Source organism: Rhinolophus ferrumequinum, chromosome 10, assembly GCF_004115265.2.
Source record: "Rhinolophus ferrumequinum isolate MPI-CBG mRhiFer1 chromosome 10, mRhiFer1_v1.p, whole genome shotgun sequence".
Classification (NCBI taxonomy): Eukaryota; Metazoa; Chordata; class Mammalia; order Chiroptera; family Rhinolophidae; genus Rhinolophus; species Rhinolophus ferrumequinum.
The window spans coordinates 50,344,661-50,356,857 of record NC_046293.1 but is presented as its reverse complement, the minus strand read 5'-3'; the positions used below and the strand labels follow the sequence as shown (position 1 = coordinate 50,356,857).

Sequence of the window (12,197 nt, the reverse complement as noted above, 5' to 3'; positions counted from 1 at the left end):
AGATGATTACCCACATTTATAGGCATGACTGGAAAGACCTGCATGTAACAAATGGTTCCTTCCACACTGGACACATTTCACACTTTAGAACAGAAACTCCCATTTTCTTCATCACCTGAAATGTCTAAAAGTTTTTCGAAAGTACTTTTATTGATAAGTTGAAATGCATTTTAATATGCTTGCCACATGTCATGATACATAAATATGAGTATGCAGAAGCTAAAAGAGAACCGTGAAAACTGGATAAATCATTTCCTCTTGAATAATTTCCAGTACAAATGTCCTGTGAACAGTACAGAAAACGTTAGAGGAAACATTATCCCTCAAACATAAGGCCAAGTGCTACCTTCAGGTAAACACATAATAAAACCACCATTTACAAGTAACAAAGCTTCCTCAAAAAATTAAACATAGAATTACCATATGACCCAGAAGTCTCACTTCTGGGTATATACCCAAAAGAACTAAAGTAAGGATTCATTAGATATTTGTACACCAATGTTTACAGCAGAATTATTCTCAATAGCCAAAAGATGGAAACAACCCAAGTGTCTATTGACAGATAAATGGCTCAACAAGGTGTGGTATACACATACAATGGAATGCTAGTCAGTCCTAAAAAGGAATGAAATTCTGACATAGACTAAAACACTGATGAACCTTGAAGACATTGTGTTAAGGAAATAAGCCAGACACAAATGAACAAATACTATGATTCCATTTGTATGAGGTATCTGGAGTAGTCACATTCATAAAGACAGAAAGAAGAATGGTGGTTGCCAGGGGCTGGGGGGAAGACAGGAATGGGGAGTTCCTGTTCAATAGGTAGAGTTGAGGTTTGGAAGAAAAACGTTCTGGAGATGGATGGTGGTGATGGTTGCACAGCAATGCGAATGTACTTACACCACTGGATTGTACATCTAAAAATGGCTTAAATGGTAACTTTTTTTTTTTAAGATTTTATTGGGGAACAGTGTGTACTTCCAGGACTCTTCTCCAAGTCAAGTTGTTGTCCTTTCAGTCTTAGTTGTGGAGGGCACAGCTCAGCTCCATGTCCAGTTGCCGTTGTTAGTTGCAGGGGGCACAGCCACCATCCCTTGCGGGAGTCGAACCGGCAACCTTGTGGTTGAGAGGACACGCTCCAACCAACTGAGCCATCTGGCCATCTGGTAGCTCAGTGGCAGCTCAGCTCAAGGTACTGTGTTCAATCTTTAGTTGCAGGGGGCGCTGCCCACCATCCCTTGTGGGACTCGAGGAATCGAACTAGCAACCTTGTGGCTGAGAGCTCACTGGCACATGTGGGAATCGAACCGGCAGCCTTCGGAGTTAGGAGCATGGAGCTCCAACCGCCTGAGTCACCGGGTGGGCCCTTAAATGGTAACTTTTATGTTATGCTTATTTTACCACAACTTTTTTAAAGTAACCAAGCAAGAATGATGGTCAAACTTTTGTGGCAATAACATATCAAGAGAAGTGGTAACAGTCTGTAACAGGCATGCTTCACTGTTAACCCCCGGAGCCTAGAAAGGCAAGTCCTCAGAATAGAAGGATGGACATGCCATGTTCATGTTGCTACAGATATACACCAAGTAATTGAAGAAGTTGAATTATATTCTATAAGAGTTAATTTGCTAAATAATGAATGGGCTCTTCTTCCCAACAAGTAAATCAGGAGAAAAAAAAAAAAGCTTTTCCTTCCAGTCTCCAATGGAAGCAGCAAGATTGAAATAACCAGTTTTATTTCTAACAGGGAAGCACAGTGGATCCTGAGGAGTGACTTTTAAGTTCCCCACTTTAATATGGTGGCTCTAGAGTGGGAACCTGCAAGCAGCAATCAAAATAATAATAATAATAATAATAATAATAATAATGGGGGCGGCCGGATGGCTCAGTTGGTTAGAGCGCAAGCTCTCAATCGCAAGGTTGCCAGTTCAATTCCCGCATGGGATGGTGGGCTGCACCCCCTGCAACAAAAGATTGAAAACGGCAACTGGACTTGGAGCTGAGCTGCGCCCTCCACTAGATTGAAAGACAACGACTTGGAGCTGATGGGCCCTGGAGAAACACACTGTACCCCCAATATTCCCCAATAAAATTTTAATAATAATTATTATTATTATTATTATAAACTTCTTCACTGCCATTATTAAGTGACTTTGTACAGTTACTTAACCTTTCTGAGCCTCATTTGAAAAATGGGGATAAATGCTTACGCCTACCTTAAAAGGATTGTTTGAAGATCTTATAATATACATATAACACAGTGAGTTCAGCGCCTAGAATACATAAATATTCAACAAATTCAAATTCTCTCCCCTCATGCCATTCACTAACCAGTAACTGCAGCCCTTTGCTACTCCTGGATCAGCCTCCAGGGGCTGTGCTGATGTTTTAGCCTAACCTATGGCTCCTCCCTCAGACCCCAGCTGTTTCTCTCAGTTCTAGCTGTTTCGCTCTGAGTTTCTAAGAGGATCCTCTCTATATTTAGAGATAATACCAGTACCAACTGTGGTCTCGACAGGTGCTTGGGGGACTCTTGAGCACTCAGCAGTTTCCTATTGTTTTCCAGAGTGAACTTGTGGCTCCACAACTGGCTGTCTTGACTTCTACAAGGAAGCGAGTGCCACGTATGCACAGTACTTCAGCAATACACTAGACTAAACAGAAAATAAAGTGTGCTCACAGGACAAACCCTCAGCAAGATGTTTTAGCCCTATTATCAGGACCCCAGAAGATTTGTTAAATCACAGGAGCAGTAAACATTCGATAAACTCTACAGATGTAGCCCACTAACCCAATCTTCATCTAAATCACTATTAGCATAGCAGACTCAAGTTTCAACCAATTCATGCTGCTTGTACTACAACCAATATTGGAGGACCGAGAGAGCAGAAGAACCACCAGGCAGACTTAAAAAAGGCCTCCAGCAGAGCTGGGTCTGAATTCAGCTTTATTTACTAGCTCTGTGACCTCAGTAAGTTATTTCATCTCTTAATTTATAAAGTAGGAAATAATTGTAAGGGTTAGATTAAATGAGATAATGCATGCAAAACAAATCTCAGCACCTTGCCTAGCCCACTGAAAGAGGTCAATAAACAGCCACATTACTAATGAGGACATTGCACTCACTTCTTGCTTTGTTCCATTTTTATAACACATAAGAAAAGCGACAATTTTGAAAAATATTTTTGGACCTTTATCAAGTGGCCTAATGTTACTATTTGAAACCTAGCTGAAAAATATAAACTGATGAATTCCAAGAAATCTTAAATGAGTCAGCAAAACTTAATGCCCAATAAATAAAAAGCTATTTATGAACACATAATGGTAACTAATTTCAAAATCAGCAATCCTGTATCGCATACCATTAAAAACTTAGTCTAGAAATCCAAGTATCAAGGAAATGCAAAGATCATAACCCCAGAAATATTTTCCAATCACCTTAATTCAAACTGGAAGGTATGAGGCAGCCTGATAATTTGAAACCGGCATCAAGAATTTCTTGAGGCAGCACCCAAACTCTCTCCCACGAGCATAAAATCAGTAGCAGATGGTACATGAACATTTCTCAGTGAAAAACTGCGATTCTAAAAAGTACAGCTAACTTCGATTTTATCAAGGCTATTCATCACCTTTTGGTCTAAATGAAAAACAAACTCTCAGTTCTCCCCCAAACACCCTGAACTCTGCATCATCACTGACAAGACCCCTTATTTTTGGTAACCTGTCCTCTCCTGTTTCATTAACTTCAGGTAAATTATGTTCAGTAACCTGGTGAACAAAGGAGAAATAAGTATTATAGACATGCTTTTTCATTGAAACGGATTATAAATGATAACCAAATTAGTAAAAGGCAGCTTGTACTCCTTCCACAAGGAAGAGTGCCGAGGAACAAGCCCAAAATCTACCTTCTAAAAGAACCCAATCATCGTGGATGAATTCGGAGAAAGATGCCACTCTAGTCCACCTACTCGGTACTCATTAGATCTACCCTTCTGCTTTAACTCCAGCCCAAACCACATCTATTTTATTTCTCTGCCCCTCTTTACCTTATTTTCCACTCTTCCCCCCCCTCCCACAATTCCAAGAATGCCCTTCTATCTCTTATTTTTAAATCCCACTTTGCCCCAAATCTTAAGAACCTCGGGCACCCGCGCAGATGACCTTACGCATCTCCACTGCATTCCCAATTCATTGTACTTACCCTAAATGACCCATTCTTTCATTCTTTTCCATCTCTCGTTGTTTCTTAAAATCCAACACCCCACACACGGTCACACCAGAGTCCCCCCTCACTCCATTGTTTCCCCGGCCTATGCCTCTGGAAACACCTCAACTCGGACCCGTGGGCTTCGGCCCGCCCTACTGACCCCAGAAACCTTTCACCATCTGGCACTCCACGTCCCGAAGGGCTCACATCTCCCTCCTTTCCGTACCCCAACCCCCAACAGCTACCCCTTCCCCCGTGCCCTCCCTAAAGCCCGTTCTGTGCACCTCTGTGCGCCCTTTATCCCCCAACAACCCCCACCACCCAGCACCCTCAGCCTCACCTACGCCGGGCCCCCGCAGTCGCCGCGTCCCTCCAGTTCCGGGCTCTGCGTCCCGGACGCTCCGGGGTCTGAGAAGAGGAAAGGAGCTCCGCCGCCTCCTTCTCGTTTTCTAGAGCCGCCGCCGCCGCCGCCGTCGCCGCCGCGCTCCGCCCACAGCTCTCCCAGAGCTGGACGCCGCCCCGCCCCCACCGCTCCTAACCCCGCTTCCCTTCTCCGCCGGCCCGCGGGCTGGGAATCGCGGCCGCGGCCGGGGGCCGGAGCGCCAGCCCGTCCCCACCGACCCCGCCGGGGCTCGTGCTGTTCGCCCCGCCCCGGAGCCTGCACGGGCGCGTGCGCGCCAGCTAACCAGCGCACAGGGCGCGTGCTCGCGCCGGCGACAACCCGGCACGCCGAGCTCGAGGCGGTTGCGGCCAACCGGCGCGCGAGGGAGACTCGGGCGCGAGGCGGCCCGCGCGCCCGGGACCTGAGGGTGGAGGGGCGCGGAGAGGGAGGTGGACTCGGGTGGGTCGGGTTACCGCTCCTCTTGTGACCGGGTCCCTCGCGACTCGCACCGCCCGCTGGGTCGCGCGCCTGAGTTAAGGGAGCTCCGGGGTCGCCGGGGATTGGGATGACGAGGAAGGGGAAGGGTTGGAAGAGTGGGTCGGGAACAAACTAGACAAGTGGGGACGGGTGGGACGCGACTTCGTATCCACGTGCGAAACGGCCCGTGCCCAGAGAAAGCGGACGGCGTGGGGTGGAGGATAGCGCGCGCTGGGAGTGCAGAGCTCGAACTGGAACTGGCGGAAAGAGCCGAAACTTCCCCGGAGGTGGCCGAAGGCGGGCGCCCCGAGGGGAATCGCGCGAGGGACTTTACTTGCTAGATCCTGGCCGGGAAGCGGTCTTTCAGGCCACCCTCCCTTTAGCCGCTCACGTCTCTGTCCCGAGAACTTAAATCCACTTTCCCCTTCGCCTCCTTCCCGACCCAAGGTTTACTCGAAAGGGCCATTTCAAAGATACCGGCTGCGGGGAATCGCCGGGACATCCGGACTAGGCGGCCTCTCAGCCTCCTGGGAGGCTATAGAGGCCCGTCGTGGATCCAGGGAAGGAGGCGCTGCCCCGGCCTGGTGCAGGATAACCCGGGAAGCGAATTGAGGGTTCTCTAGGCCGCATCCGCCTGACACACGGCTCCAGTCCGTTGCTGAGTCGGTTTTCTGATCTGCTCAGCTGTCTGCATCCCTCTCTGCGGCTGTGGTCAGTCACACCACCCTTCGAATCTTTCTGTTGAATGCTCCTTTGTGGTCAGATTTCCAACCTCCCCCTGGGGGTTGGGGGGCACAATCATCTAGTATTTGTGCACCTTTCTAGCCAGTGTGCTTGACTCCACTGTTAGGAGCCATCTGTTAGGAGTGGCCACAAACTGGGAATTTAGACAATCAGCATTGAAAAGATTTATCAGAATCCTCCCTTACGTTTTTATCTTTTATGGCCAAAACATAAGGGGCTCTGAACAAACCCTAGAGCATATAAGGGTGTGTGTAGTCACAGGCACAATGTAGTTTTGGTTTCCACGTGTTTGTCATTGCAGTGGTAGTACACATAATGGAGTAGTATAGTAAATGTCTATGAAGTCATCTGGTCCTTTGGTTTTTAATTTTGCATGGGGTGGGGGTGGGGGTCAAAAATCTGGAGCCTATGACCCCTAGTTAATAATGCCTAATCTAATCCAACCATATCATTTACAGATATAAAGAAGCAGAAGAGTAAGTCATCCAGCACTACACCAAGTGTTGCTTACTATTGAATCTTCTTTCAAATAGGAGACCAGCCAAATATCTGCTCTCTTTTCATTCACTAAATTGATGTAAGTACCCAATGAGTGGTAGGCATTGTTCTACGCATTGGGTCACTTACAAAGAATGAAACAAGATCATTATCCCAAAAGAGAGTATCCAGTTGTAAAGGATATAAGCTATTAAATAATTAACTATAATAACATGTGATAAGTGCTGAAACACAAAGGAGCAAAGTGGAAGGAGTGACTAACTCTTCCACAATTTCCCTTCCTTTCGATACACAGGTGGAACCAGATGATATGACCCTGGTTAATAGAAAACTTCATACTGAAGAATGGAACCTGAACAAATGGCATGCAAGATCTTGTTCCATAATGACTGATTTCACCTACTAAAAGTCACTCCAGAAACACCTTCATTGTAGGGCCTGTTGCTGCTGCAAAAGCGATATAGTTTCTTTGGGAGGAAAATATAGTCCCCATTCTTGGAAACCTTATGGTATATTTAGGTAAGTCATGATGCCTCTCCTAAGAGAGCCCTGGTCTAATGAGAGAGAGTTTTTACTTGTGGATATCCCACTCAGAGTAAAGGGAGGTGGATTAAGAGGCATGCCTAGGCCCAGTCTAGGAGAGCTGTAAAACATCATTGGAAATCTAATGAGATGAACAATATCATGTTTAACAGATCTCTAAGGGAGAGTTCTGAGTGTGGTTGAGAGGAACGTTTTGCTCAGTCCCTGGGGTGGCAGTACAGACATGTTTCTCACAAATTTTACTCAAGAAATAACCCTACAGGGGCAGCCGGATGCCTCAGTTGGTTAGAGCATAAGCTCTTAACAAGGTTGCCAGTTCAATTTCCACATGAGATGGTGGGCTGTGGCCCCTGCAACTAATACTGAAAATGGCAACTGGACTTGCAGCTGAGCTGTGCCCTCCACAACTGGATTGAAGGACGGCGACTTGACTTGGATCTGATGGGCCGTGAAGAAACGCACTGTTCCCCAATAAAAAATAAATAAATAAGAAAATAAAAAATAAAAGAAAGAACCCTACGAGGAAGGTGGGTCACATAGAGCATATGTCTTGCTGAGTGGGTTTTGCAGGTACCCCTACTGCATGGCCCACCTTTGTCCTTTCTCCTTGTAGCACTCAGCCTCTCTAAAAGGACACTGAACAAATGTTTTCAAAAATACCTCTTGGACCTGGGTTACTAAAATTAATTTAGTCCTTGTTCTTTATATTACCTATACATTTTCCATTTTGTATGCTATACTTCCCAATAAAACAAAGTGATCATTGCCTGCTTTGACATAATTGCAAATTGTCTAAAGTCTGTCTATAAATTACATTGGAGGAAAAGAAATGCTGGAATAAATTGAATGTGTACTTCTTGTGACCTATTCTGAAGAAAGCAAACAACAACAACAAAAAACCCCACCAAATTTCTGAAATGATTAGAGTAACTGCTAAGGATTACAAAAGGAGATCGTTTTGAAATAACATCCATATGTCTCAGTTCAGCCTTAAGGGAATTAATTTATCCCAGGTTACCTAATGATCCAGTGGCAAACTAGAACTAAAAATAAATCATGACATAATCTTCACCGTGGCAGATATATTCTGTAGATATTAACCTGACCTAATTTGATATGTTTCATATAAACCCTGGAGATGAGAACTTTTCTTGTATTTTTGTTTTGAGTTGATATTTTGTATCTGAAGTAAATGATTGCCAGATTCCATGTTTTTATTAGGAAGAAAAAGAGGCTGAAGTTAAACTATAGTCTAAGAGGCATAAAAATTTTACTCATAATTTTGGAGACTTGATAATCAGTGACTATAACTGAAGAACGTGAGTTTTTAAAGTCTCTGTTGACTAAAGCTACAAGCCACACTAGGCATGAAGACTAGCGGAGAATATCTCATAAGGTGTACTTTTCTCTTTGCTTGGACTACCCCCAATAGCTAAGATATTCATGTTGGCAGTCCAGACTGTGTATCTTAGAAAATTAGTTTCATGAAATATTAAATAGATGTTATCTGAAAAAAACTATTCCAACTCCAAATAAGTTTGGGAAACCCTGGGTAACATCAAGTTAAACTGGTCGCTTTACTTCTCAGAGCATTTACTACGGTAATGTGATTTGCTAATATTGAAGAGAATATGCTACATAGTATGCAGCTTCCCCCAAAGAAACTTTTTTTCTCCCAAGAATCTTCTGTACAAGATTAATGTTTCTTTGAACATCCATTCTATAAAGTTCTATTAAAGGGTTTTGACTCGGTTGGCATTTCTCATTTTACAGATAACAAAACTGAGGTCCAAAGACATGGATAAGATACCTAAATTCAGTTGTGTATCAGATGTTTAGAGCTAGAAAAGGCGTTAAATTATCAAAGGTTAAATTGTGGCAATGTCAAAACCAAAACTCAGATTTTAAACACTGAGTTTCATTAAAAACTTGAATTTGATCTTTAGCGAATTTGTTTCTATGTGTAAGATATATAACTAATACTGCTTTACTGTAAGTTCATTTACTGAATTTCAGAATGCTCTTTCATTTATACAGATTGTCATGATTTTTCAAAAATTAATAATGTCTATCCTCTGTAAGTGTTTTGTGTTTTATAAAGTGCTCTCAACACATTGTCTCATTTGATTGTTTCAACATCCCTGTGATGCAGGCATCATTATCCTTATGTGACAATGAGGAAACTAAGGCTCTAAATTATTAAATAACAAGTTACCACATTTAGTAAATGTCCTATTGGTTACATTGGGAGAAGACAGTCCCTGCCTACAAGGAGCTTTGACACAGTTAAGGAGACAAGACTTCCAAACATGAGACAGAATGATTACATGGCAACATGTAAGAAAATGCTAGATAGAATGATACAGACTAGACAGAATGCTGAAGGAATTCAAGGGGAAAGATTACTGGAGATGGAATTAATCAGTGAAGGCATCATTTAGGGATAAACCTTAAGTTGGATCATAAAAGAAGTATAAAGATTTCGATGAGCAGAAAGAAAAAAGAATTATAGGAAAGAAGAGTGACATCAGCAAAGGCATTAACATGAGAACAAGAAACACACTGATTGAAAAGAATTAGAGTTTGAAGGGAGATAGATCTGAAAGGATCAGTCTCTTAGCTATGCAAAAAAAGTCAACTTGCTATTAGGCAATGAGTTTCCAGTCGACGAATATAAAAATAATGGCACCAGTTGCCTGGACTAAGCAGTTAATTGCTTTCCAACCCAAGTTATATAGAAAAGCAGTAAATGTACACTCTCTGCTGTGGACCATAGGAGTGAAAAGGAGAAAGAAGCAAGAGAAGCCAAGTCCAAACTGGTGGTTATGGATGAGGAAGAAGAGGTGGGGGAGTAACATAAGCCTCACTGACAGTCAGACTTGTAAATAGGAAGCACATGAATAGAAGACATTTATATTCCCCCAAGACTCCTCCTATTCTTTTCTTGATGGTAATTCATCTGTAATGTGCCTGATGCTATGAAAAAAATGCCCTTTCAGGTGGTGCTTGCAAAGCCAGGTTCACATGCTAACTCAGTCACTGCCCAGCAGAGGATGTTCCCTGCAACTTTTCTCAGCCCAGATATGGGACTAAAGTCTGGTACAGAATTAGTTAAAATGAAGCCCTTCCAATTTTCCCACACAAGGCACTACTTTGTTCTGTTGAAACTTGTCAGTGAGGTTTAAATCCAGAACATTCAAGGTCTTGCTTAAAGTTATAATTTGCAAATAAGCAGATGGACTATGGAAAGGGTGGATGAGAGGTGGGGAGAAAGAAGACAGCTGGGAGGGAAAGGAAAAGGAAAATTAAAAGAGTAACAAACTATTGAAATGAAACCTCATTTAGCTAGAACCCTACATACATTTTCTGCTTTTGTTGTTCAAAACCCACCTTAGCAAAACAAACAAACAAAACCAGCTTGTTGAACAAGTTTCAATCCCTTGCAGTGACTAAGAGAAAGAGATGGCAAGGAACGTGAAGAAACAAAAAATCAGCTTGTCAGGGTATGAACTTCAAAAGCCAAAGCAATGGCCTGAAATGTGTGTTCAAGCAAAGTTCTAACATGAAATACACTGCCCCAGAACCCCCTAGGAGTTGAAATGACAATTAGAAAACATGTTTCAGTTGGAGTTTACCCTGAATAACACACAAATTCAACCTCACAGTTGTCTCCTTCCCCACAAAAGGGGAGGACTGACTCTCCTTTTGTAAGGAACCTGCTATAGAGGTGCTGTTAGCTAAAAAAAAAAAAAAAAAAAAATTTATCTTTGAGACAGCCTTAAGGCGCCATCTGCAGTTCTTAGCTAAGACTGCAATAAACCCATACCTCCTGCTAGCTTGTTAGGACCACCCACTGTTAAAGAAGAAAGAAAACAAAGAAATACTAAATTCTAGTCAGGGAGTCCTCAAAAGCCCCTGGGTCATAGAGTAAATGCAAACATAGCTTTAAGACACAGTGCCTAGGAAAAGATCTAAGGGCCTTATTAGCCATAAGCTCAGTGAGCAACCAAAAAAAAGCTAATAAATTCTTAGGCTGCTTGATTTAAAAGATGATATACTGTCCAGACCTTGAGAACTTAATAACCCACAGTACCCTGTTCTGTCTGAACACATCTGAGAATTGCATTTCGTTCTGGGCACCACAATTTAAGAGCAATATTGACAAGAGCCATAAAAATGTTCATACCTTTTGACCCAGTAATCCCACCCATGGGAATTTATTCTGAAATAATTCGAGAGAATAGATGAATTAGAAGCATGAAGATATCGATGCAGCATTCTTTATAACAACAAAAATATATATATTAATACCCTAAACGTCCCCTAAACAACGGAATATTATACAGCATTAAAATATAATGACGTTATTTGAAAAAAAACAATGTGATAATGCATGCTACGACGTGGATGAATCCTGAAAATAAGTGAAAGAAGCCAGACACAAAAGGAGACATTGTATGATTCCATTTATATTAAATGTCCAGGATAGGCAGATCTATAGAGACAGAAAGTAGATTAGTAGTTGCCAGGAGCTGGAGGGAGGAGAGAATGGAGAGCGATTGTTAATGGATATGGAGTTTCTTTTTGGGGTGGTAAAAACATTCTGGAATTAGACAGTGTTGATGTTTGCACAACCTTATGAATATGCTAAAAACCACTACATTGTATACTTTAAAATGGTGAACTTTATGGCATGTGAATTACATCTCAATAAAATACAGGTATATGAAGATTTCATAGTTATACATATATATAAATGCTCAAGATTCCATGAGGGGTAAAAAACAGTATAAAATAATATCCCTGATATGATCCAATCATGAAAAATTAATTATGTAAATTTGTGGATGAGGACTAGAAGAGAACATAAATAAATGAAAACACTTTGATAAAGGTGAATTTTTGGGGGGAGGGGGTTGGGGAATAGTAACCATTATATTGTTCTTTGAGCAATTAAATATTTTCTTTTCTTCCCAAGACAGTGTCCACAAGAATGTAGACAGATGATAAACCAAACCATTTAACACAAGCCTGCGCTGAAAAAAAGAACCCAGAATCCAGTGTTGAAAGCAATCTTAGAGGTCATCTGAGTTCAACTTCCTCACACTGCAAGGAAAAAATTGAGGCCCAAAGTGGTGAAGTGGCTCATCCAAAGTCAGCTGACTTGTCATGCAAGAGGCGGAAGTCAACCCCATCTGGCAGAAGTCAACCGATCTCCTCACTTCTCCATTCATGCTTTTTCTACAGTGCTTCCTTAAACAAGGGGATGTTTAATCTAGAAAAAGGAAGAGACTTAGTGGGATATGAGATGAAGAGTGGGTTCCCACCAAGAGGTGGTCTTTT

At 42.4% G+C, this 12,197-nt stretch overlaps 1 protein-coding gene across 4 annotated transcripts in view; it reads right to left on the bottom strand.

Annotated features, from left to right (window-relative positions):
- SPATS2 (spermatogenesis associated serine rich 2) overlaps positions 1–4,841 on the bottom strand; it is a 106,661-nt gene extending 101,820 nt beyond the window's left edge. For 2 of the 4 annotated variants that reach the window (XM_033117456.1, XM_033117457.1), the window contains exons 1-2: positions 4,551–4,841; positions 2,220–2,276 (exon numbers count right to left, since the gene is read on the bottom strand). The gene's annotated coding sequence lies outside the window, so the exon portion shown is untranslated. The remainder of the gene's footprint in view (positions 1–2,219; positions 2,277–4,550) is intronic. The other 2 variants (XM_033117458.1, XM_033117455.1) reach the window with 1 other exon arrangement.
- Positions 4,842–12,197: the final 7,356 nt, after the last annotated feature.